Raw genomic sequence first — 20,870 nt, 5'->3', positions numbered from 1 at the left:
GAAAGTCTTATATGTTATTAAAAATAAAATTGGAAAGCTGAAATATTTAGGGTCAATCCTCACACAACAGAAAATGTTATGCTGATATATAATGGCTCAGGATCTGGACACTGGCTGAGGTAGGTTACTGCCAGCAAAAAACAAAATTGGACTTTTTCTTTTCAAAAATGTACGTGTTTAGAACTCTTCCCTCTTCGAAAGAATTGAAAAGGTTTTTTTTTTTTTTCCAGTTGTGTTAAGAAAAAAAAAGTGTGAAATCCTTATCATCATGGCTCTGTCAGAACATCTTGTCTTATATCTGGATTGCAGGGCGGACCCAAGAGAAAAAGATGTTTTTTCACTTTTATGAAAAAATCAAACAACCAAAAAGAATGGTCATTTCTACAAATGTGGTTTTGAATATGATATTTCAGCTGTTCTTGAAGAAACAATGTTAAACAATGTTCTTGATGAAACAGGTGTATAGATAGATAGATTTTAATGGAAAAATAATAGTTTACCCTGCCTAGGAACCTCTCTATATTACAATTTATGCATCTCTTCTTTTCACGTAGAATAGAAACAACATGGATTTTTAACATATAACATTTGTTGAATCTGTATAATAATTTTAAAAATATTTGTCTCAAGAATAAATACAATATGACTTTTGTTTCTGAAAAAGATGCATAAAGCATAACAATTTTCCCTTATTTTCTACTTTTATTTTCATAGTTACACTGGAAGAGAAATACACCGGAGGTAAACATAATTCTGCTGTATTCCTAATGCAAGTTACATATTTTACTACTTCTAAACTCATTAAGAAAGTGCTTATTAAAAGGCGCAGATTGCTCCTTACGTCATGGAAAACATCATTCTTATTTTATTACGAGTTTCTAAGGTTTCCATTTCTAAAGTTAGAAAATAGAAGACCTAATTACATTGAATACTGGGATACTTTCTTTTTTTAATTTTTTTTTTTGGTGTGTGTCTCAGCCTGCATTTTCATCTGCTTCTGCTTCATGTTTATTATTTTCAGCTTGCTAAAAACTATGTCATAAGTAAAAGGAGTCACAACACCTTCAAATGATAGACTATTCTAATATCAGACACCCTTAGTCAGTTTTATACTCATGTAAATTTTTTTAATTGTCAGATTGGAACTTTCTTGCTTTGAATTACACAATCCCATACTGTGAAATTTTGGAGCAGATTAGCATTACATGAAATACACGTAAAATCCAACCAAAGACTTCCAAAATCTCTGTGTTTTGTCTGAAAAGCTATAAAATTATCAACAATCAATACAACCTCATCTTCTCAATTATTCAGGAAAGTTTTTTTTTTTTTTCTCCAGTTTATATTCTGTAGTATTTTATGTTACATTCTTAAAAACTGTGTTATTCTAAACTTATGTCAAGGCAAAAATCAAATAAGTTTGGGATCACACCTGAAATCAGGATGAATCATAGTACTCTGGCCCTGACCTACATGTTTAATACTTATTAAATACCTTCTCTGAAAACAAACGAACAAAAAGCACTCTCATTTTACTCTCAGCACTTCTGTGTATCAAAGAGAGGACTGGATAAAAGTGAACATAGTAGAAATGAAGTATAAATTAAAGAAATCATTAAAAAATACACAGTTAATGTTATTTTTTTCTTACCATAACCAATCAATGAGCAATTTGTATATTATTTCCTAGTAAATAATCCTCTAGAGATTAGTAATCTTTGCAGAAATTTAAGCAGAATGGTGAAGTTACTAGACTAAACACTTGAAAGACTTGTGGTAGCGTAATCCTAAAGAACAAAGTGGGAAAAAAAATCTCTGTGTTGGCCGATGGTCAAGAAACTGCACTATTTCTGGAAGCACACGTGCCATCCCTTTATTAATATGCTCATCAGGTAGTCTCCCAAAGCTACCAGTATAGATGAGGCTTTTCAGAGCAAAACTAATTATTACTGTATTTTCTTCTGGACTGTTACACCACACATCAACATACCAGTTTTCTAGATCAAGTATCAACACAAATTTTGTATTAGTGGTCCTCCAATTTCTCCAAATGTATTTGTTACTATGCAACCTATATATTTTATCTAGGACCTACAAATATGAATAGCCTTCAGCTATATGGGTAGCAAACAGAAATGGCCATCTGGACTCTATTCTAAATACAATATTACTATATTGCTCCAGCTGGAGAAATGCCATTGTATCTAAACAAGTGGTCCAGCCTGGGACCACTTTTACAGATTCCTTTCAATACTGAAGTATGTGTATCCATGCCACAGGCCCAAAGGAGAGAGAGGAAAAAAAAAAAAAAGAAAAAAAAGTGGAGCCCTTCTGCCCTTCTCTTACTATAGCTGCACACTCAGTTCAATTTGACTGAGCAGTAGCAATATTTTTTATGTTCAGAAGACAAAGGATGTCACACATGGTGTGCTATGACTTTCTTTATGTATGCCTGTCATTAACTTCATTTGAATCTCTACATACGTAAAGGAAGACAAGATTTTATTGGATGAATAGAAGGTATCAACGAAGATAAAATTTATACTTTTTAACATGCCTTTTCACACACATAGACAAGGCAGGTGAATATTCATTAACATCAGTTCATCTAACTCCAATCACAACTCATTTTAGGCTCTGAGGAGCTGGTAATTTTTACCTTTGTTATGAAGAAAGAGCAATCACATTATAGAGCTTTGTCATTCTCCGAGTAATGAGTTTAGTGTGACATTTGGGAAAGTGTTTCTGTGTCTCGCAGAAAAAGGTTGTTTATACATTTTTTAATGAAAGCTGCACAAAGGTACACAGCATGAGTAGCTACATCTTTTTTTTCTTTTTTTTTTTCTATAATCTGAACATAAGTTAAATGTTAAATTACAGTAATTGTGAGCTGTTTTAGTACTGCCTATTATGTACTAAGCTTCATTTCAGAGATGTCTTTCCCTTAACTGAAGGGGAATTTAGAAGCTGTTATATTATGCTATTCTAGAAGGCCAATATACTTAGGGATTGCTGAGGTTTACAGACAAAATTTCAGTAACTATCTAACATAAATCAAATCAAGAATGCCTCTAGTGATAAGATTCTACTCCTGGAGACTGGGCATGTAAACGCTTTAGCTCCTTACTATTCTTAATCCCTTTTTAAATCCCGGAGAGTCCTAATGTGGTCCTCTACATGAAGCGGATGTTTCTCTTAGCATCACTTTTCATCAGAACATATAGCGTTACGTAAAAAAGAACTGCACTATTATTTTCAGATTACATTTAAGGAAAGCTAAGGCATGGGAGAACAATATGATTTGCCCACCTCATGGAACTGGAGCAGATAGGAAGAGACAAGACCAATGTGGGATGGTTTCCCATCATGGTCTGCCGACATTTCATAGAATCATAGCATGGCTTGGACTGGAAAGGACCTTAAAGATCATCTGGTTCCAAACCCCTTGTGCTGGGCAGGGACATCTCCCACCAACTCATCAGGTTGCCCAGGGCCTCAAACATCCTCTAAGCAACCTGTTCCAGTGCCTCACCACCTCTGAGAAAAGAATTTCCTCCTAATATGTAATCTAAATCTTCCTACTTTTAGTTTAAAATCACTCACTTTCGTCCTGTCACTGTCTGCCTATGTAAAAAGCTGCTCTCCATCTTTTTATAAGACCCCTTTAAATATTGAAAAGCTGCAATGAGGTCTCCCTGGAGCCTTCTCTTCTTCAGACTGAACATCCCCAGCTCTCAGCCTTTCTTCATAGGAGAAGTGCTCCAGCACTCCAGTTCATCTTTGTGGTCTTCCTTTGGACCTGCTCTAACAGGTCCACATCTTTCCTGTGCTAGGGGCCCCAGACCTGGATGCAGAACTCCAGGTAGGGCCTCTCAAGGGCAGAGCAGAGGGGGACAATCACCTCCTTTGACCTGCTGGCCACTTCTCTGTTGCTGCACCCCAGGATGCAGTTGACCTTCTGGGCTGCATGCAAACACTGCTGGCTCGTGTTGACCTTTTCATCCACCAGAACCACCAGGACTCAGCAGGCCTCGCCTGGCTGATGAGGCTGGGGTGGAGTCAGGAGCAACCCTCTCTATTGTACAGAGGCAGTCCCTGGGGAGCACAAGCGATCAGGAGCACAGAGAGCAGAGTGGGCAAACAGGGCACGGCAGAATTATTATAATGGTTTTAGAAACTAAAAATTCAAGAAAGTTACTATTCTTGTCATCAGTAAGATCTGTTACATTTTTTCCAAGTGATAGAAACAGATACTCAGGAAGACTTCTTCAGTGACTTAAATGTATCAGTTTTCTTATAATATCTCATTTATATCAATGTCTTATCAATGCAGGTTAGTTTTACAGGAAAAAGCTCTAAAGGTCTCTACCTGGTTCTTCATATCAGTACATATCAATTTAACATAAGAATGCATCAGAATTAATCTTCTGAGTTTCTATCCTTTGTCTTGTTAGAAAAAGCTCATTGATTGAATTCATCTATTTTTTTCTTATGCATTTATTGATTCACTTATAATTATTGTTATAGAAGTTTAATTAGTATGATTGATGCTGACATATGCTACAATGAAGCCCTTTAGATTTATTAGGAGTGTGGAAAAATATGATTTTATGATTTATTTCTGACTATATATATATTTACATATATATATATATATTTTTTTTTTTTTCCAAGGGAAGAGACAGTTATCATCAGTCCTTTTAAGATCCTTGAAGGTTTACTCCAAGAATGGAAGAATTCTTTGGGCTTATGAATTCAGGAAGAGCTACATCAGAAATACTCTCACACACATGATTTCTGAGCTCCTAAGGACATTGCAAAGAGCTGAGGAATTGGAAGTAGCATGGTTCAGAACACTAAGTCCCAAATCCTTTAAATCCTTTCTCCTAAAGGCCATAGTGATTCCTGTACTGAAACACTTTTTACATCAGAGAGTACTTTGGTTTCATCAGGACTACAGAATCAGTTCAGTTATTGAAGTTGAATGTCACAAAAACAGCTGGAAACTCTGATGTGAGGAAGAGACCAGGACTCACTCCCCTACCAAACCAAACCAAACCAAACGGAACCAAACCGAACTCAAACGAACTGAACTGAACTGAACCGAACAAAACCCAACCCAATCCAACCAACCAACCAACCAACCAAAAACCCACACTGCTGAACTTCTGAAATGAAATAATTGCTTTATTTGCATCATGTTTTTTTATTTTTATTTTTTTACTTCTCCATGTATCAGTAGTTATGTATTAATTTTAACATTTTGCTTTTATTGACATTGTCACAATTTGCTCATGAGTAGTTCTAGGTCATATACCAAAACAAGATAAAAAACAAAACAAAACAAAACCTCCAAAACAGCAAGTAAAGTTTTTACAGAGTACACTGACTCTCAATCCAGCAAGCATTCAATGTCAGTGTCTTCTGTCTGCTTCATCACAAAGGTGGTCCTTCAGCTGTGGCACTTTGTATTTCCTGACAGACTGAGTAGATTTTTCAAGGGAAGAACATCCTTCTTAATAGTTCGTAGTTTAACATCATCCCAAACAAACATGGTTGCTCGTGCTAATGATCTTGTTTTATTATTCATTTTCTAATTTTTAGTGGGAGGGTCTCGTCTTAGTCATAGCAATATTGGGTGCATAATTTCTTCAGACTGCTTGTAATTCTGGGTTAAACAAACCTAAAAATAGAGCTTTCATTCTGGTAATTATCAGATGAGGAGTCATCTTGATGGAGCTCTCACATCTCATCTGAGGTACTAGATTTTGCTGTTGGCCAAATTATGGTACTTATTGTCACAAGAATTCATTCAAGATAGGGAGTTAGCTATTTTATTTGTCCCTTAAAAAGAAAATTTTAAAAATAAAATTAATTAAAAACAAACATTATTTCATAGACTACAAATACAATTTCCTTCATAATATATACAAGATTCTACCTGGATAGAGTAAATGCAAAGGGAAAAAAAAAAAAAAAAAAAAAAAAGATTCTACAAATTGGGATGCCTTAGGGAAGTATATGGTTTTAAAGATAATCTCTGGGTAGAAAAAAAACAATACAACAACATAATAATGTCTCTCCTTGGAGAGCTCGATAGTGTTAAGGAAAGACCAGTACATTGAATGCAAAGAATCACAAGGAAAAATAGTGGAAGATAACAGAAGATGACACAAATATAATCCAGAGATTTAGCTGAAAAATCCAACTCTTTGATGATGTTCTAAAGAAAAATAGCTCAGAATGTTCCTGGGTTGACAAGCCATTTGATAAAAAGTCACTGTTTTTGTTGTTGTTGTTGGTTTGTTTGTTTGTTTGTTTTTCTTCATAACATTTCATAAGCCACACCTGACCAGGATGTCTTTTGCAGTGTATAATTAAATGCTGCACTTTTTTTTTTTTTTTTAACATTTCTTTCCTCTCGTCTTTATAATCTTCATTAATCTACCACACCACCTTTACAGAATTTATAACTGCATCACTGCATCCTTAGAAATAGAAGGTGCATTTCTTGATCTCTCAAGTCAACTGAGAAGAAAATTCATTCTTCTCAGAGAAGCAGTTTGAGATAATCCTTTCTCAGGTACTGGCTGCCGTAAAGAAATTCAGTTGTCTGAAAGGAGTGGGAGGAACCTCATAATATGAGAATAAGAATAGATTACAGTAGTATTTGACAACAGCTGATGGAGTCTCCTAGTGAAATAAAAGCATAAGAAATAAAAATACATGAGAGGAAAAATCTTGCTGTAAGGCAGCATGGAAAGAAAGAAGGATCTGTACAGTTCTAAAGAAAAAAAAAATTGTTCATAGATGCGGACAGAGAAGCAAATGGTATTAGGTATGAGATTTGAACAACATCCTTTGGGAATTCAAACATAGCTGCCAACTAGAGGTAAACAATATGTCAGTTGGTCCAAGGAAGGAAGATATTTCAGGAGTAGTTGAAGGAAAGCAGAAACTGAGATGTCTAACTCATTTGTGTATAATTGCCATTACTATACCACCCTAGTCTGTTTAAAATGCTGCCCCATGAGAGGACCAGGACTTGATTTCTATTGCATCTCACACTTTCTATAATGTTGAGATCTTTTGTGCTTTTGGTACTTTTTTTTCTATTAATGTATCTACAGTTCAATTGTGCCTTTACTTTTATCTTTTCCTCTTGTGAACATGATAAAAATAATTGCCATGGGTCACATTTGCCCTTATTTACAGGGGAAAAAATATATATAGAGAGAGAGACTTTGGGTGTTCTTTTGCTTCATTATCATTTTGAAGTGGTAAAGTGTATAAAATGTATATATATAAAAACTTGAAAAAAACACACTTGAAAAATGTAAATATGTATATTTATGTACTCAACACTGACAGAGAGTAGTTTCTTCTTAAGCTATCTAGTTTGAAAAAGACTTATATTAAGGCAACAGGTTCATTAGATCATTATTGGAATAGAGTTCTATCATTATCAAGTCACACTCCAGGTGTTTGTTCCTATTCCTGTTCTGTGACAAATCAGTAATTCTAATGAGTGCTGATATAGCAACTGCTGTGATGGTAGATCCCTTACTCCTGTGGCTATGGCAATAGGATATAATGGGGCTAGCACTTGCATTGATTTCCCATAAGTAATAATAAGAATAGACTATTACATTTCTAGTAGAAGTTTATTGAGCAGAGAGGACATTAGAAGATACTTCTACTCAAGTTAGAATAGCTAAAAATCTGCTTTTCTGTTAATAGCAATTTGAAATGCACTTACACAAATAATAGGCTTCCCTTGCTGCTGTTGACCTTAAAATAAATACAAAGAAAATGAGAATAAACCCCTCCTTATCTCTAGTGTAAAAAAAATAAAACACAATATCTGATCCTGTAAAATATTCACCACAGAATCATAGAATATCCCAAGTTGGAAGGGACCCATAAGGATCATCAAGTCCAACTCCTGGTTCCACACAGGTCTACCCGAAAATTCAGACCATATGACTGAGAGCATAGTCCAAACTCTTAAACTCTGACAGGCTTGGTGCCGTGGCTACGTCCCTGGGGAGCCCCTTCCAGTGTGCAACAACCCTCTCGGTGAAGAACCTCTTCCTGATATCCAACCTGAACCTCCCCTGTCGCAGCTTGACACCATTCCCTCGGGTCCTATCACTGGTCACTAAAAAGACAAGATCGGCGCCTGCCCCTCCTCTCCCCCTTGTGAGGAAGCTGTAGACCACGATGAGGTCTCCCCTCAGCCTCCTCTTTTCCAGGCTGAACAGGCCTAGTGACCTCAGCCACTCCTCATACATCTTCCACCCTAGGCCCTTCACCATCTTTGTAGCCCTTCTCTGGACATTTTCCAATACTTTCACATTTTTTGTACTGTGGTGCCCAGAACTGCAAAGAGTACTTGAGGTGAGGTCACACCAGTGCAGAGTAGAGTGGGACAATCACTTCCCTCGACCTACTAGCAATGCTGTGCTTGATGCACCCCAGGATACAGTTGGCCCTCCTGGCTGCCAGGTCACACTGCTGGCTCATATGCAACTTGCCATCACCCAAATCACCCAGATCCCTCTCTGCGCCGCTGTTCTCCAGAGTCTCATCGCCCAGTGCATATATATTTTTAATTACATTATAATTTGAAGATATTCACTGTTGGTGTGAACTGGAAATCTTGTCCATTTGGATGGACAGACTGATGGTCTATTTAAAGCTAATACTGAACTACTACGGTCAGCCTGACTTCTATAGCATGTGTCAAGTCTGAGACAGGAGTAAATAGCATGTCCTTTAATGGAAAGGTCGAAACTTTCAGAGCAAAATGAAAGAAAAAAAAATATCATCAGAAGTATGAGCACTGATAATGGCATGTGTTGAAGTGTTTGGGAAAAGAGATGGGCAGTTGAAAAGTGGGAAACAAAAACAAGACTAAAAAGAAACAAAACAGAGGTGATTGTTATACCCTGAATTAATCACTTCTGACTTCTAATATCCTGCCTGCTCAATAAACTCTAACTAGAAATGTAGCATTATACATCTCTTATTACATATGGGAAATCAATGTGATTGCTAACCCCACTAAATGTTATTAGCATAAACACAAGAGCAAGGGATCTGCTATTTTAACAACTACCATACAAGCACTCCTCAGAAAATAGTACTTTTCTGTCACAGATTTCAGGCCGGGAAAATGAGGACCAGGCATTGGATAGGATAAGAACTGAAATTCATCTCATTAATGTACTTACATAAACTCCATCACTAACTAGCTTCACAGATAATATTTTATTATTACTTTTTATTATTACTTTTTTTTTTCCATTTAGATTTTGTGAGGTTGGAAAATCCAGTGTTAACTTTGAGGTTTTGTTGTTGGGATTTGGGGATTCTTGATATTTGTGAAGATTTTCCCCCTAAAAAAAAACCCTTCAGTTCGTATGAATTTAAATGTTTCTGCCTCTCAGGTACCAAAAAATGAACAGAGAAATGGGTCATCCTGACCAGTGCTCTGCATCCACAGTCCCACATCTATGTAGTATGATTTAGGATGCTCAGGTAATGCTTCATCCAAAGACATTCTGTTTGATTACATATTGGATACTCTTATTTTCTGAATATAGACAGTGGCAAGTAGTTGCCTTTAGTAATCTGTTATTTTGAAGATAAAAAGCTAGTTTTTATGAACAAGTCAGAGGGCAATTTACATGAGATAAATGGGTCTCACCATCCACAGAATCACAGAATCACAGAATGTTAGAGATTGGAAAGGACCTTGGAAGATAATCTAGTCCAATCCCCCTGCCGGAACAGGAACACCTAGATCAGGTCACACAAGAATGTGTCCAGGTGGGTTTTGAATGTCTCCAGAGAAGGAGACTCCACAACCCCCCTGGGCAGCCTGTTCCAGTGTTCTGTCACCCTCACCATGAAAAAGTTTCTTTTCACATTTAAGTGGAACCTTCTATGTTCCAACTTGCACCCATTGACCCTTGTCCTATCATTAGATGTCACTGAGAAGAGCCTGGCTCCGTCCTCCTGACACTCACCCGTTACATATTTATACACATTAATGAAGTCACCCCTCAGTCTCCTCTTCTCCAAGCTAAAGAGACCCAGCTCCCTCAGCCTTTCCTCGTAAGGGAGGTGCTCCACTCCCTTAATCATCTTTCTGGCTCTGCGCTGGACTGTCTCAAGCAGTTCCCTGTCCTTCTTGAACTGGAGTGCCCAGAATTGGATGCAATATTCCAGATGCAGTCTCACCAGGGCAGAGTAGAGGTGGAGAGGAACCTCTCTCGACCCACTAACCACACCCCTTCTGATACACCCCAGGATGCCATTGGCCTTCTTGTCCACAAGGGCACAGTGCTGGCTCATGGTCATCCTGCTGTCCACCAGGACCCCCAGGTCCCTTTCCCCTACGCTGCTCTCCAACAGGTCAGTCCCCAACTAATACTGGTGCCTGGAGTTGTTCTTTCCCAGATGCAGGACTATACACTTGCCCTTGTTATATTTCATTAAATTTATCCCCGCTTAATTCTCCAGCCTGTCTAGGTACCACTGGATGGCAGCACAGCCTTCCGGCGTGTCAGCCACTCCTCCCAGTTTAGTGTCATCAGCAAACTTGCTGACAGTGCACTCTATTCCCTCATCCAAGTCATTGATGAATATATTGAATAATACTGGTCCCGGTACCAACCCTTGAGGGACTCCACTAGATACAAGACTCCAACTCGACTCCGTTCCACTGACCACAGCTCTCTGCCTTCTTCCCTTCAGCCAGTTCAAAGTCCACCTCACTATCCCATCATCCAGACCATACTTTCTCAGTTTAGCTGCGAGGACACTGTGGAAGATGGTGTCAAATGCTTTACTGAAATCAAGATAGACATGTCCACTGTTTTACCATCTTCTATCCATCTGGTTATGTCTTCATAAAAGGCTATCAGGTTGGTTGGTTAAGCATGACTTCCCCTTGGTGAAGACATGTTGACTGCCCCTAATGACCCTTTTATCCTTGATATGTCTAGAGACAATGCCAAGGATAAGTTGTTCCATTACCTTTCCAGGGATGGAGGAGAGGCTGACCAGTCTATAATTACCTGGGTCCTCTTTCTTGCCCTTTTTCAAGACTGGAGTGATGTTTGCTTTCCTCCAGCCTTCAGGCATTTCTCCTGTTCCCCACAATTTACCAAAGACGATGATGGAGAGTGGCCTAGCAATGACTTCCACCAACTCCCTCAGCACCCGCGGGTGCATCCCATCAGGACCCATGGATTTATGGATGTCCAACATGCTTAATCGGTCCTTAACCCAGTCCTCATCCACCGAGCCAAACTCCTCCTTTATTTCAACATCTTCTGGGGCCTCAGGGTATGGGGCTCCTCAGGACATCTTCCAGCATTATAGACAGAGACAAGGCATTCAGTAACTCTGCCTTCTCTGTATCTCCTGTCACCAGGGCACTCACCTCATTCATTAAGTGGGCCTACATTGCCTCTAGTGTTAGTTTTATCTGCAATGTATTTGAAGAAGCCCTTTCTGTTGTCCTTGACCCCTCTTGCAATGTTTAATTCTAAGGAGGCCTTAGCTTTCCTAGCTGCCTCCCTACATCCTCTGCCAAGAGCCTTATATTCCTCCCAAGTGGCCAGCCCCTCCTTCCATGATCTGTAAACTCTCCTCTTCCACTTGAGTTTGCCCAGCAGTTCCCTGTTTAACCATGCAGGTCTCCTGGCTCCCTTGTTTGACTTCCTACCTGTTGGGATGCTCTGATCTTGAGCTTGGAAGAAGCAGTCCTTGAATTATAACCAACTATCTTGGGCCCCTTTACCTTCAAGTACCCTGTCCCATGGGATTTCCCCTAACAATTGCTTGAAAAAGCCAAAGTCGGCCCTACTGAAGTCCAGGGTTGCGATTCTGTTTGGTTTTCTGTTTCTGCCACATGAGATCCTGAACTCCACCATCTCATGGTCGCTGCAATCAAGGCTGCCCTCAACCTTCACCGCTTCAACCAGACCCTCCTTGTTAGTGAGGACAAGATCCAGCAGCACTCCTCTCCTAGTTGGCTCATCCACCATTTGCATTAGGAAGTTATCATCAATACACTGAAGGAACCTCCTAGACTGCAGATGACTGGTTGAGTAGGCCTTCCAGCAAATGTCAGGGTAGTTGAAATTCCCCATGAAAACCAGGGCCTGTAAATGCAAGGGTGCTATCAGATGCCTGTAGAAGGCCTCGTCAACTTCCTCATCCTGATCTGGTGTCCTGTAATAGACACCCACAACAGTATCACCCATGCCAGCCTGCCCCTTAATTCTCACCCACAGGCTCTCAACTTGCTCCTTTTCTGCCCCTGGACAGTACTCAATACATTGTAGTTGCTCTCTCATGTAAAGAGCAACTTCACCACCTCGCATTGCCGGCCTGTCTTTCCTGAGACGGACATAACCATCCATGACCACATTCCAGTCATGTGACCTGTCCCACCATGTCTCTGTAATTGTCACCAGATTATAGTCTCCTGACCGAACATGGATTTCTAACTCCTCCTGCTTATTCCCCATGCTGTGTGCACTGGTGTACAGGCACTTCAGGGAGTGAGCTGAGCACACCAATTTCACCCAAGGGGGGTAGGAGGCCTCCCAGTCTTTTTATTTGGCTCCTTCACTATGATGTTATGGCTCATAATTATGCTTTCCTTGAGTATCCTGAACTATGACATCATGCCAAGCTGGTAGAATTATTAAATACTAATAACTTGCCAAATGAGTCTGCCATTTCCTACACACTTTATAAATTAACCGTAAGTTTTTTGATTGTTTGGTTTGTTTGTTTTCTGCTGTCCACAGCTGAAAAATGTATTGCCTATCAAATCTATTTGATGGTTCCTTTCTCTTAAAATGATTTCATAAAAGAAGCTAGAGTATACCCAATATTCACATAAATGTTTGTTTAAAATAATGTTCTGGAGTATTTTGCTGTCTTAAAAATTCCAAAACGAATAAATTTAAAAAAATGGTGCTTTCAACTGAGTGTTCAAAATAGAATGGTGTGGGGAAGGAATTCGCAGGTGGCTTTGCGCTGTTTCACACGTCCCTGAATCAGAGATAATGAGGAAATAAGCGGTAGAAACAAAAACTTGAGCAAGGTCGAGATAAATTAACTTGCCTACAGTGTTAAAGATGAGCTTTGGGCAGTGGCCAATTGCTGGCTGGCTTGAGGCGCGTGTCTGAGGGTCTCTAACCAATTGTATGACAGATTCGGGTGTGTGGACAGCGCATGGAGCTACGGGGAAAGTCTGTGTAGTGGAGAAAAATGGCAAAAAAAGTCTCCTGTTCAAGAGCTATCAGGAGTCCATGTCTTTCATCCCTTCAGAATGGGAATAAGAAAAGAGAAAAGATCAAGGATACAAGTCAATGAATTGTAGTGATAAAACCTTGTAGTCAAAGCAGAGGGTTGTTACACCCATAAAACAGAAAGAGATTAAGTAAGATATAATTAATATTTGTTTGTCTTGAACTCAGAGATAAGAACATTAACCTGGCAGAACCAGCAACATTGGAAAGGCATTTTGTGATGTTGTAAGAGTACTAATGGCATGACCAGCAGCAAGAAATCTTCTAACACATCTGTTTGTACATATATATGTAAGGTAGTATAATCACAAAGAAAGTGACAGGGATTTACATCATAATTGTACAAACAGGATACAGGAAATTGAGTACAAGCTCTAAAGTCTGTAAGATCAGAGCAAGGAATGGAGAGCAGCAGCTAAGATGTCTGGTAGAACCAAGGTAATCCAGCAGAACCAGGGAAGAAGAGGCAAACCCTGGCAAGGTCAGAGAAGTCCTGAGATATGTCCATTTCAATGAACTATGTCAACACAGATGAGATCACTCCCTTTTTTTTTTTTTTTTTTTTTTTGGTTGGGGGGTGGTGGGTAAGGAGACAGGGAGGAACAGCACTGGTCAGGGTCATGGTGGTGAAAAATCTGTCTCATAACATCTTTGTTTGAGAAGAGGAGGGACTAAGGAAGCATTTTTACTTGGATAGACTACATATTCTGAAATGTCTTTGTGCCTAAGCATCCTTCGGGGCATGATACAGATATTTCCCAGGACATGGTATTTTAAAGGGAACAGGAAAAAAAAAAAAAAAAGAGCATTTTGATCCTAACTAGAGTTGTATTTCAGCTTTAACTTTCATTTAATATCAAGTACTTGTTACACAGTCTTAGAATTACTTATTTCAAATTCATTTTGTGCTTTACTTTCTTGCTGCCATCAGAGTTTATAAATATACTGGATTTTCTTCTTTCTGTGACTGAACATTACATCTGAAAATAAACCCATCAGGATGGTTTCTATTGTGTTGGCAGGTCAAGCTATTTCTTCCTGAGATTTAGCTTTTGGCCTCCTTAGTTACACACTTCTGGTCCAATATCACTGAATGTGACCTATAATTGAGTACATCAGCCTGAATTAAAGAAATGCATATCAGGGCATCATATCTAAATTAATTTCCTGACTCTGCATTTAGTCTTCTCTGTGCTATCAATTATGAAAATGAAAGATAGCGTACATGGAAACTGAAAAAAGGACTTTGACAAGGTTGCAAATCTGTTAAGTTAAGGAGACCTTGCCAGTTGCCAGTGCCTGAGGGCACTTGCACAAAGAGTCAGGACTGGAATGAATTCTGAAGCTGTACAAAATGTCTCTTAAAAAGATATAAATTTAGACCTTAATCTTACAATATTCTACCTCCTGGTGACATCAATGGGCAGAACAGAACATCTTTGCTAGGAAATGGAAAAGTACAGAGACAACTAATACATATCTTGGTGCTATTCATTACAACATCTCTATTCATACATGTGTACTGGTCTGCCAACATTGATAAGAATGTCATGCTTTTTTTTTTTCCCCCGAGGGACATTTGACATGTTAGCCTGATAGCAATATAGATGATTGACTACTGGTTCAGTAATAAAGATACGGTAGTGCCACAGTCCACTTAACGCAAAAGCTTTGCATTAAGCAAATAACACAAGTCTCTGGAGGTGTCAGGCTTTGCCTGGGCTTGTCTTGGCCTGCCAGGCAACTTGTTTTTAAAATAGTCATTTTAGTTACAATTTTTGTAAAGATACTGTGAATGCCTGTTCAGATATTGCTCATCATATGCAGCATCATTATTCAGACCCAAACCAAGGGTGACAAAAACAGAAGAACAGATCAGGTGCTTCTATTTGCAGAAACAGTTAATAGTGATCTCTTTGAAGGCACATCCCTTTGTGAAAGGTGTAATGCCCACTTAGCTGTAATGCCCACTTCGTTGCTGTGAGCCTTATAAATCCCATCAAGTATAACAAGGAGAAATGTGAAGCCTTGCACCTGGGGAGGAACTAACCCAGGCACCAGTACATGAAGGGTGCCACCTAGATGGAAAGCAGGCTGGCAGTGAAGAGACCTCAGGGTACTGGTAGACACTAAGTTGAATATGAGCCAATAAAGTGCCCTTGCTGCCAATAAAGTTAATGGTATCCTGGGCTTCATTAGACAAAGCGTTTCCTGCAAGTAGAAGATGATCCTTCATCTCCAGTAGGGTGAGGAGAGGTTGGAAGATCTAGAACTGTTTAGCCAAGAGAAGAGAAAGCTTAGATCTATAAATACCTAAAGGGATGGTGCAAATAGGATGGAACCAAGCTCTTTTAGGTGTTGCCCAGTGCCGGGACAAGAGGCAGGGGGCACAAACTGGAATGGAGGAGGTTCCTTCTTTGATGAATGCCAACTACAGGCTTAGTTGTAATGCCCTTTTTGCTGTTCTGAACCTCATACAGTTCCACAAGAAGAAACACATTTTCACTGCGAGGGTGACCAAATACTGTCACAGGTTGCCCATAGTGGTTGGGGAGTCTCCTTCCTTAGAACTATTAAAGAGCCACATGGACATGGTTTTTTAAATAAAAGTAAAATATTTTAGATCATGACTGCTTTGTTTTGTGTGGTTTTATGGAGGCATATACAAGCAGAGGACTTTTATTTTTGTCCAGTAAAATACTATGAAGAAAAAAAAACAACTAGGAAATAGCATTTGAAAATAAGTTACTATCACCTACAGTTCTCTTATTTATTCAAAGCTACAAATGAGCTATAGTATTCTAGGTACAGGTGTGAACAGACTAGGAAAATAGTTCAAATGCAAAGCATACCTTAATCTATGTAACGCACAATATTTTTAAAATTCATAAAATACAGCTGATTTATTTAGGCTTCATCCAGTCAGGTGTGATAAAGTTTTTGTCTTGACAAGGGAAGAGAAAACAGGTACACACTTTTTTTTTTTCAAGTCAGGAATACAGAAAGCAATTTCTGACTCAGCACATTTTCTGTTGAAAGACAAGATGATCACATTCAGGAGAACATTTTGCTGGTTCTTCTCTACATGATGAAACATCTGATTTTGCTGCTTCATTCTCCTGTTTCCGAGGCAAAAACAAACAAACAAAAACAGTATTTGATATTTATATTAATATGTACTACAAAATGGAGCCTTGATCAGGTGTAGGCACCAACCAGTCTTTAGGATATTAGTTTACATGTTTGGAACACTGTTCTGATCATGGCTTGTGTCTCAAGTAAAAAGGATAAAATATTCTAATACTATCTTGCAGGCTATTTATCATAGACTTATGATGACAGAATAAAACTCGGTCCTGTTTCTCTGACTCCAGTCTTTCTCCAGTCTCTGAGTATCACAGAATCATCTAGGTTGGAAGAGACCTCCAAGATCACTGTAGAAGCCTTGATAAAATGTTGCAATTTAAAGGAATAACAGCCAGAAGCAGAAGCACTAATACAATATGCTGTGCTTCACTTGAGCATGAAGAGAATGAGTAACTCACTGCATGAGACCAGTCCAGATCCAAATTCTGAGACAGCCAAGCTGTCAAAGGAATCGATATATTTTTCCAGTCTGTGTTTTATGGCCAAAAGGAGAGTTTGAGATATCTTACAAAAGTACAGATGCTCTGAAAACAGTCAGAAAGATGCATATAGAGTCTGAGCATTTGCTCATGAGGCCATATCCTTAAAATAACTTCCAGAGTGGAGAGAGAGAGCAGAGAAGTTTATTTCAACTAAGTCAAATGCAATTCTAAGAACGTTATCTGCAGAGCTGGGTAAAAAATGCAGTAAATGTGTGTCTTAAATCCATCTGAGGATTATGCTCCTCTAAGCCCATTGTACAAGCCCAACATTATAACATGATTTTAGAACTGCTGAAGAAAATATCTAGACTTCAGAACTGAACCCAGTCTAGAGAAACCACTGTTGTACTAAGTACAAAACAACTGTATTTCTAGAGATAGCTGGTTATAATACTGTGCTACAGACATTAACATACTTCTAAACAGTAGATACAATTTCAACTTCAGTAAGAAAGGAAAAGCTCCATTACCATAAAATGTCCCCTTCGCTATTTTTGACAAGGGTAATCCTTGATCTAGAATTCTAATATGGCATTGGTATTGACCTCACTGCACATGCAACTGTGGCCTCACTAAGCTTCAAAATTCATACATAGGATTTGCTGAATTACTGAAGGGAAAAGCAGTGTTTGATCTCCTTCACTGTGTTTGAAGGAATTAGTGATTTTCTTCTGCTTGGTAGTAATATGCTGGAGAAATGAAGAGGACTGGGAGGAGGCTGAACTTGCTACCACCTATAAAAGTTAAAAGTCTTCAAGGCCAACAACATTAAACCATTACTTCAAAAGGGTCAAAACCAAACTGTGACAATTCAAACAAGACTAGGAAAGAATGTGAATATACCGTAGGAGCAAGATTTTTTATATTTTAGGGTAAATAAATGTCAGAGACAATGAAAAAACAACAAACCCATGATCTCTTAGTGAATTCAATGACACCTAATAGCTTAAAAATCACAGTTAATTTACCCTGCAATTATACTCACGAAAGTATAATAGAATCACAGAATGGTTTGGGTTGGAAGGAACCTTAAAGATCATATAGTTCCAACCCCCCTGCTGTAGGCAGGGACAACTCCCACTACATCAGGTTACCCAAAGACCAGCCTGGTCTTGAACACTTTCAGGGATGGGGTATCCACACCTTCTCTGGGCAACCTGTTACAGTGCTTCAGCACCCTCAGAATGAAGAATTTCCTCCTTATACCTAATCTAAACCTGCCCTATTTTAAGCCATTAATCTTTGTCCTATTACTACACTCACAGACAAAAAAAAGTCCCTACCCATCTTTCCTGTAGCCCCTTTTAGGTACTGGCAGGCCACCATAAGGTCTCCCCAAAGCCTTCTCAAAACCACCCCAACTCCCTCAGCCCGTCTTCATAGGAGAGGAGCTCCAGCCCCTTGATCATCTGTGTGACCCTCCTCTGGAGTCATTCTGATACTTCAATATCTACTGTGTTTTCTCCTCAGGAAAGTGATTTCTGGAAAATTAACATTTCTAATATTTGATAACGTACTAGACATTTTAACATAATGATGTCAAAATGATTTATACGTTAACAACAATGTTTTGAGTGCAATTGTTTGCCATTTTGTCTTCTCTTCTGTTGCCCATACAGATACTCTTTTGCCTGTGGTGATATTGCAGAAGCACATTTCTCATAAATAAATATTCCTAGATGTTTACTTGGTTACTGTAGATAATAGGTTGAAGGAAACCAGATGAATATAGGTGGAAGTGCTTAATACCTCAGATGTATCCAGGAGCTAAAGATTACCCCATTTTCATTTGCCATTCTGCAGTCATGATTTCCAGTGAAAATTCTGAAAAACAGCTTCTAGTGAGATGAGATATTTGCGGAAGATTTTCCAGAGGTTCTTTCAGGATCTTTGCTGTTGTCATATACTATTCCTCTAATGGAATGGAGAGTGTTTGATAGTTTATTCTACAGTTCTCTGTTCCAATTTGCCACTAGTAAGTAGTCTCAATAACAGTGAAAAATATCCTGTTACACATTCCTCAGTGCCATCAATACTGTTCTTCGGTTTATATGAACAAAGCAAATACTGAACTGATGAGGAAAACCAAAGACTCTTGCTCTTAGTGAGAAGCTTCTTGCCATCCATGGCATATTAAATAGTTTAGCAACTGAAAAAAAAAATCATAGAATATCCCAAGTTGGAAGGGACCCATAAGGATCATCAAGTCCAACTCCTGGTTCCACACAGGTCTACCCGAAAATTCAGACCATATGACTGAGAGCATAGTCCAAACTCTTAAACTCTGACAGGCTTGGTGCCGTGGCTACGTCCCTGGGGAGCCCCTTCCAGTGTGCAACAACCCTCTCGGTGAAGAACCTCTTCCTGATATCCAACCTGAACCTCCCCTGTCGCAGCTTGACACCATTCCCTCGGGTCCTATCACTGGTCACTAAAAAGACAAGATCGGCGCCTGCCCCTCCTCTCCCCCTTGTGAGGAAGCTGTAGACCACGATGAGGTCTCCCCTCAGCCTCCTCTTTTCCAGGCTGAACAGGCCTAGTGACCTCAGCCACTCCTCATACATCTTCCACCCTAGGCCCTTCACCATCTTTGTAGCCCTTCTCTGGACATTTTCCAATACTTTCACATTTTTTGTACTGTGGTGCCCAGAACTGCAAAGAGTACTTGAGGTGAGGTCACACCAGTGCAGAGTAGAGTGGGACAATCACTTCCCTCGACCTACTAGCAATGCTGTGCTTGATGCACCCCAGGATACAGTTGGCCCTCCTGGCTGCCAGGTCACACTGCTGGCTCATATGCAACTTGCCATCACCCAAATCACCCAGATCCCTCTCTGCGCCGCTGTTCTCCAGAGTCTCATCGCCCAGTCTGTACATATTGCCAGGGTTGCTCCTTCCCAGGTGCAGGGCCCGGCACTTGCACTTGTTAAACTTCATACAGTTGGTGATTGCCCAGCTCTCTAATCTGTCCAGATCCCTCTGAAAGGCCTCTCCACCCTCAGAGTCAACAACTCCTCCCAGTTTAGTATCATCTGCAAATTTGCTCAAAATACCTTCTAGTCCTACATCCAAGTCATTTATAAAAACATTGAAGAGAACCAGCCCTAAAATTGAGCCCTGGGGGACCCCACTGCTGACTGTCTGCCAGCCTTATGTGGCCCCATTTACCACAACCCTTTGAGCCCTGCCTATCAGCCAATTGTTCACCCATTGTGTGATGTTTTTTTCTAGCTGTATGCTGGATATTTTGTCCAGTAGGATCCTATGGGAAACTGTGTCAAAAGCTGTATGAAATCCAAAAAGATTGTATCAGTTGGTTTCTCTTGATTGACTAGATGGGTGATCTTACCATAAAAATAAATCAAATCTGTTAAACAGGACCTACCCCTCATGAACCCATGCCGGCTGAGACCAATGACTGCATTGTCTCCCAGGTGCACTTCAGTAACTCCCAGAATAATCTTCTCCATAATTTTACCAGGCACTGATGTGAGACTGACAGACCTGTAGTTGCCAGGGTCTTCTTTCTTGCCCTTAATTAATATTTTTTTTGTGATGCTTGTGCTCCATGTATGAAGAAGAAACTCCTATTTTCATTGCAATCAGATTCTCATTTTTTAATCAACATTAATTTAATATTAAAATCCGGTTTTCTATAACATGCTGATGTGAGAGATATACTAATTTCTAATGACTGTTCTCTGATTAGTGAGTTTAACACACAACTTTTCTCCCCCATCTACAAGTTAAATTTCTACTCAGAAAATGTCTACTCTTTCTTCAGCATTCATCTTAAATGCCACAGGATCATTTCTTTTTCTAGACAACTTAATCATTATATCTTCCTTACCACTTTCAAAATATTTGCCTAGTCTATTATCATTTTCTTGCTGTACTAAAA

General features: G+C 39.3%; 1 protein-coding gene across 3 annotated transcripts in view; it reads right to left on the bottom strand.

The window, feature by feature from the left end:
* Positions 1-20,870, bottom strand: part of LOC310903471 (uncharacterized protein) — a 92,042-nt gene that overhangs the window by 60,677 nt on the left and 10,495 nt on the right. Inside the window, exon 2 of one of the 3 annotated variants that reach the window (XR_014587579.1) lies at positions 15,768-16,459. The exons of the other annotated variants lie outside the window; for them this stretch is intronic. The gene's annotated coding sequence lies outside the window, so the exon portion shown is untranslated. Of the gene's footprint in view, positions 1-15,767; positions 16,460-20,870 lie in introns of those variants that run through there. 3 annotated transcript variants of the gene reach the window in all.

Source organism: Anser anser, assembly GCF_964211835.1.
Source record: "Anser anser genome assembly, chromosome: 8".
In the NCBI taxonomy this organism is placed as follows: domain Eukaryota; kingdom Metazoa; phylum Chordata; class Aves; order Anseriformes; family Anatidae; genus Anser; species Anser anser.
The sequence above is the reverse complement of the archived record's forward strand: the minus strand, read 5'-3'. Positions and strand labels throughout refer to the sequence as shown.